Source organism: Chlamydotis macqueenii, chromosome 22 (assembly GCF_036417535.1).
Source record: "Chlamydotis macqueenii isolate bChlMac1 chromosome 22, bChlMac1.mat, whole genome shotgun sequence".
In the NCBI taxonomy this organism is placed as follows: Eukaryota; Metazoa; Chordata; class Aves; order Otidiformes; family Otididae; genus Chlamydotis; species Chlamydotis macqueenii.
The window spans coordinates 970,157-976,309 of record NC_141577.1 but is presented as its reverse complement, the minus strand read 5'-3'; the positions used below and the strand labels follow the sequence as shown (position 1 = coordinate 976,309).

The 6,153-nt window shown below is 56.1% G+C and overlaps 1 pseudogene across 1 annotated transcript; it reads right to left on the bottom strand.

Annotated features, from left to right (window-relative positions):
- Positions 1–1,977: 1,977 nt before the first annotated feature.
- Positions 1,978–5,894, bottom strand: LOC104483369 (kelch-like protein 31 pseudogene; annotated as a pseudogene). The gene is made up of 3 exons (XR_015260885.1): positions 5,692–5,894; positions 5,544–5,595; positions 1,978–3,998 (listed from the first exon to the last, which is right to left on the bottom strand). The product of XR_015260885.1 is annotated as a kelch-like protein 31 pseudogene (transcript).
- Between the last annotated feature and the right edge of the window lie 259 nt (positions 5,895–6,153).

Genomic DNA, 6,153 nt, shown 5'->3' with positions numbered 1-6,153 from the left:
CGGTGCTGGCCGTGCCGGGGGGCTGGCCAGGCTCCGGAGCCGGGATTCAGGCTGGTGCCTCGGGACGGGGCTGCCCCGATCCACGCCGCTTCCGTGGGCAGTGTGCCCGAGCTTGGTGGAGTTGTTTCTGCTCCACGGGTGGTGGTGCTCTTAATGTGCCGTAGCAATTCTGAAGCAATTATGGGATGTGCTTGGAATGCAGAGGAGAAATCTTGACTGGTTGGTTAAAATGTTTCAGGAGTGTGACCTGATGCTGCTGTAATCACACAGCCAGCCAGTTTCCCCTGCAAGGGAATGGCCTTTATTGCTTAAAGAGAAAATTCCCTGCGGGACAATCCAGCTCACACAGGTGGAGTTTGGCAACACCCTTGCCTCTGCCTCATGTTCAGGCCTCTCCTGCATCTTACAGTGAAAAGTTATAATAAAAAAATCAGGGAACAAACTCACTTCCTGCTCTGCACACGCTCCACGTCCGTGATTGTGAGCGTTGTCCCAAGAGCAGGCTCTTCTCCTGGCAGGTCTGTTTGCAGTATAGACTGGGGGTGGCTGCCAGCGCTGTTCAGGACGGAGCCCACTCCGAAATACGCAGGGCCGCGTGTGCCGTGCGTGCTAGAAAGCAGAATTTGAACAGAAATGTTCTGCCTTGGTACAGCTGTATGCTTGACGTGAACTCAACGGAGATTGTGAATTCTCAGAGAAAGCTCGATTTGCCTTTAGGCGAACTGTAACTTCTGCAAGCTGCTCGGTTTGCTGAGTTGCGAAAGGAAGTGAAAACCAGCCTGCTTCGCTGAAGCCCTCGTCCTGGCGTCTTCGTGGCAGGCCAGGGTTCCCTTGAGGGGCTCATTGCCTTCCTAGATGGAGTTTCACCGTGCGAACGTGCCCGTAACAAAAACAAGAGCGTTGGCCCGGATGCTCGGCGGCGCACAGCTGCCTTGGCCTGCGACAAGGTGACGAGCCAGTCTGGGGTCACACGTAACGTGCCCCAGCAACAGGCCCTGTTGCCAGAAGATGCTGCCTCGGCGCGGCTGCTGTGTGACGTCGGGTAACGGCCGCGGGTTTGAGACCAGGAAATCGCCACCGCTCGTGGCGCAGATGTGAAGGGCTTCTGTTCCCGCTGACACCTCCTCAGGGTGCCCTTTGCCTCAGATCTGGAGTCTCGCAGCATCCTCGGGCACATCCCCGCTTTCCTCTGCCTGAGCTAGAGCACGGCGCTTGGAAGAGCAAGAAATCTAGGTGAGCTGCTCCAGGGGTTCTCCTTGCTATCAGAAGTCACTTCACTCCTGGTCTGAAGGCGTGCAGCCTCAGTGAGTATTAAATGTGCTTCCCTTGAACAAATGCTACGCGAGAACAGGATCTGTTACAGACCTGTCGCTTCCTTGTACCTAACACCAATACCGTTGTTTTCAGTGTCTCACAATGCTACTCCTACAGCAGAATTTCTCCTGCATTATTCTAGTTTGGTTTTCTCTTTTTTTTTCCTTTTTTTCCAACGCACACTGTGATACAGCGTCGCAGGCGGAGGAGAAAAGCTCTTCTGTCCTGCTTGCTTCCGTGTCTGCCCTGCTTGAGCAATCCCTGCGTAAGCTGCGGGATGGAGACGCTCTCCTAGAGCCCAGAACTTGCCATGATGGAACAAGAGCGTTTGAGACTTTGCAGTGACTCCAAACAGAGCGTCTCCCCATCCAGCTACCCCACCCAGGCGCCAAAGCCCCCGGGGAAGCCCAGGCCAAGGTCACGCAGACCAAATCCCTGAAGTGGATTACCAGGCCTCGCGTCTCGCAGCCCAGCACTGTGCCGGGCCTTGCCGCGTTCGTCTCTCCCTGGAAGCTTTATCCAGAGGCCAGCCCCACCTCCTGCTTACTGCTGGAACCTTTCTGGCACGCCTGTCCCTGCCCCGCGGGGGCTGCTGGGGCACAGGCACACAGGGCACAGCTCTGAACCCCTCCCCAGGGTCGCGCGGCCCGGGCGGCGCCGGTCTTACCTGCTCAGGCTGCTGACAGCATGCTCGGCCCGGTTCCTGGTATCGTTTTGGTCTTGGCCACCCGCAATGTAGATGAATCCATCCATCACCACCACGCACTGGTTAAAACTTTTTGCTGGCATCTCCGTCAGCTTGTTCCAGTTTCCCTCTGCATCCCTGTAGCTGACAGCTCTGCTAAGAGCCTTCTCGGTCAAAGCTGGGCGACCCCCAGCCGTGACAAGCACCCTCTGGCCTCCCCGAATCCTGGTTCTCCGAGACTGAAGGATGTTTTGCTGGTGGGGGAGCAGGTGGTAACTCATAGCATCCACGAGGAGCCTGTGGCACTGTGGGTCTTGCATCACGCGTGGCACAGGTTGCACGTGGTTGACCAAGTCTGCAGCTGAGATTGTGCCGAAGCGAATGTTGCCCAGGAGGACAGCAGCGTACCAGACCCGTTTCGGGTCAAACTGCAGCCACCTGACAGCGACCTGGAAGGCTGCAACCTCACTGGGTATCTGCAGGCCATCATCCATCAGCAGCTCATTGATCTGATCAAAGGCGAGTTTCATGAACTGGTCGGTCTTGGAGAACTCCAGGAAGTTTTCCCGGATGAATTTCCGGGCGGCGTCTTTCACCGGGCTGAGGCCGTAGGTGGCCGAGACGTTGGCGATGTACACGCAGCTCTCCACGGCCATCTCCTGAAGAAGGAAGTCGCTGCACATGTTCAGCAGTGCAGGCACGTGCAGCTGGGTGGCCGCGGTGGTGGTGCTGCCGACGGTGCACAGCGAGAGGCTCAGCTTCCCCGTGTAGGCGAGGTGATGACAGCGGTGAGGCCCAGTGGGGACACGTCGCGGAGCTCCACCCGCTGCAGCTGAGGGTCCCTCTGCAGCAGGCGGTGGAAGTACTCGCTGCAGGAAGCCAGGACGAGTTTATGCACCTCGAAGGACTTTGTTTTGGTGGCAATGGTGAGATCGCAGAGGAACCGCTTCTGGCGCATCTGGTTCGTCCCCTCCAGAAGGCTGGCTCCATGGTCCGGCGCTTCAACCTCCGCGGCTCTGCACTGGAAGCCATTGGGGTCGCTGTCGTACAAACTATTCAAGTAACTGAAGTGTTGGACATCTAGCAAAGCATCTTCCACCGCCACCAGGGTGGCGGATGCATCCTCTTCATCCACCTTGGGTTTCTTAGGGGTTTTCTTTTTGGGTGCCATCTCGGCAGGATCAGAACGGGACCTGGCGAGAAAGGAGAGGTGAGAAGCCTTGCAGCAGAGGCACAGGCATCTTTCTGCTCTTTCGGATATTCAGTTAAGCCACGGACAAACTCCCACTGACTCACATACTCTTTAGGTCAGGCCAAGCGAAGCACGGAAACTGCCTCCCAAGGCCCGCAGCCCGCTGAGCTGCGTTAAAGGCATCAAGGGTCGCGGGGCGTGCTTCACCAACGCAAGCGCGCGTCAGATGTGGTGGATCAAGTCCCAGCAGCTCTGACAGAGGTTCCAGACAGCAGCAAGGTGAGATGAACCCAGCGCTGCAGGACCGTAGAGAGAAGGGTGGTCATTTCCCCTTCAGCCCCTTGGGCACGGTGAGGCACTGCTGGGCAACCAGTGGGGCCAGCTGCCCTTTGGGGGTACCCGTTCAGAGTGCAGGTGAAAGAGGGAAAAACAACAACAACAACAAAAACCCAGCTCTTGAATGTTCCCAAATTCCAGCTTCAAACTCCAGTCTGGAACCCAGCAGTGACCTCAGCTCCTCCGACAGAGCCCAGAGCAGCCAATATGTGAGGGAACAGATCTGCCGGCCAGAAATAGCTGCTGCCGCGCTCTCTCACCCGGCTGGGTACTGTTTATTGCGCTTGGCCACAAAGACCGGGTTTCTTGGAACTGAGTAACCAGCTTGTATTTAGCTCCGGGCAAAGAAGAAGGGGGGCATTAGAAGACTCCATCTATCTCACAGTCACATCCTGGAGCGGGCGTCAGTCCTTCTCAAACTGGGATGCAAATGCTATGGATCTGGAACCGTTCCTGACGCCCGGCTCAGGACTGCGAAAAGGAACTACACGTTACCCGTTCATAGCTACAACGCATTGATGTTTCCAAACATGCATGTTGTTCAGGCTGTCCGTTCCCCAGGAAAATTAGCGCTTTTGGGGTTTCAGCTGGATTCAAAGTGACAATATAGGTTAAATATTGGAATTTCCCAGGAAATGAAAATCTTTTTCCAGGCCTTCTCTCCAGATTCCTCAAGGGATCAGACCTGTACCTCTCTGAGATACGATACGGCAAAAACCTCCTTGCTGCCCCACAAACCCGAAGAGAAGCAGGACCCGTCCTGGAGGGAGGTGGCCATCCTGCTGCACCCACGCTGAGATCGGTCCCAGCACGATGGGTGCCAGGCCGCGGTCTGCAGCCTGCCAGGGCAGGAGGGTTTGGCTTGGGAAAGCAGTGACCTGGGTGTCAGATCCCACAGGATCTGCCCTATCCCTTCTGCTCCCCAGACTGCCTTCATTTTGGCCTTTTTTTTAACCGAAAAATATGTAACTGCCTCATTTTAGAGAGGTGACGCCAGCACTCAGCAGCTCCTGTGCACGTGGTGTGGAGCCCAGCACCATCCCAGCCCCGTGGAGGCGAGCTAATCTCCGAAAGCCGCCTTAACTCCTGGAAAGCCCAGCAACGCAGCTGGCTTTCTCCATTTCCTGTCCGCCTCACTCAGCAGTCAAAGGGCGGAAGTTGTTCTGGGATAAAACAGAGATCTTCTAACCACATTACGCTTCCTACAAGTGAAATGGAGCCAGGAGAAGGCTTAGGCTCATACCGATGTGTGGGGGACCCTGCCTGTCCCCCCCGGGCACCTTTGACAGACTCAGATCTGAAGCTCGTGCTCGTGTTATTCCAGGGTCTGGCTGCAGGAGGGCTGAGCGGCCTTTACCACCTGCAGTAAACTGAAAATGGGACATCATTGCTGCTTCTGATCGAAACACCACTGCAGTGACTTGAAAAGGGTATTTTTCCTACAGATTAATCCTGGCTGCTGGATTAATCTCAGGAGCTGGAATGATTTGAAGAGACTTCAAAAAGCCCAGACAGAAAAGAAGGAAGACGGGGCTTTTTTCTAGCTGTTTACACTTCTGTTAAAAGACAGCAGTTGTCCTCACATCCTTTCAGTGCTGCTAATCTCAGCCCTGCACCGTATTACTGGGCTAACGGCAAAGCAGGACCTACGCTGGGTGATACTGTGTCTTCAGAAAGTGGTGGCAGGCTTGTTTTCTTTAATATCTAATCAAATAGACAGTCCCTCTCCTTTACCTGCTGGTGTCCCCAGCCCTGGGTTCAAGCAGGGTCTGAGCCACAGCAAACACCAAGCTGGCTTGGAAAACTACCCGGACACTACAGCTCTGGGCACTATTTTGCTCCCAATAATTCTTCCAGCCTCATTTTAGGAAAAAAACCCAAAGTCTTTCCCCATGCCATTATTGCCATTATTTCCACCATTCAGCGGTTCCCGTGCCCCACGCAAGGTCTCTGCAAACCCTGCTAGGCGAGCCCGGGTTCTCCATGACTCATCTACAGGCTGGGTCTGCTCCTTACCTTGCTGTTAAGACCGGTTGGTCCAAGGGGAAGCTCTGACCAGCACGGGGCTCTGCAAGTTGAGAGAAGAGACCCTCAACTTCCCCGACACAACATCTTCCTCCCTCCTCTCCCCTCCCAGCCAGCTGACTGCTCCTATCACTTCTACATTTACAGACGGCTTTTGGGGTGATGCGAGGACAGCCGCCCTCAGCCGAGCCCCGACGGACACGGAAAGGGCTGGATTCAGGTAGCGCTGCTCCGGCCAAGGGCACCGGCGCAGCCAGCGCCAGAAGGCAGCAAACCAAAGGCCGGGCGTGATGACCCGGCCACTGCCAAGGGAGAGGCAAGGAGGAGCAGCCAAAGGCCTGGCTGCACCCCAGAGGGGTTCACCAGGGCATCCGGGGATGAGCTGGGGGCACATCGCCCTGCTGATGGCCTCCCCGCTCTCCTGAGCGAGCAGAGGGGACGGCAGCTGGGAGCCCCCGGCCTGCGCGGCTGCGGCCCTGCTCAGTTTGCCTTTGGCCACGAACTAATCTCAAAACTTACTTTCCTCTCACTCCCAACAGCGTAGCCGCTGGGAGGCAATGCGAATAGGTATGAAGCGGCATTTGCCTCCGGGAAGATCCTG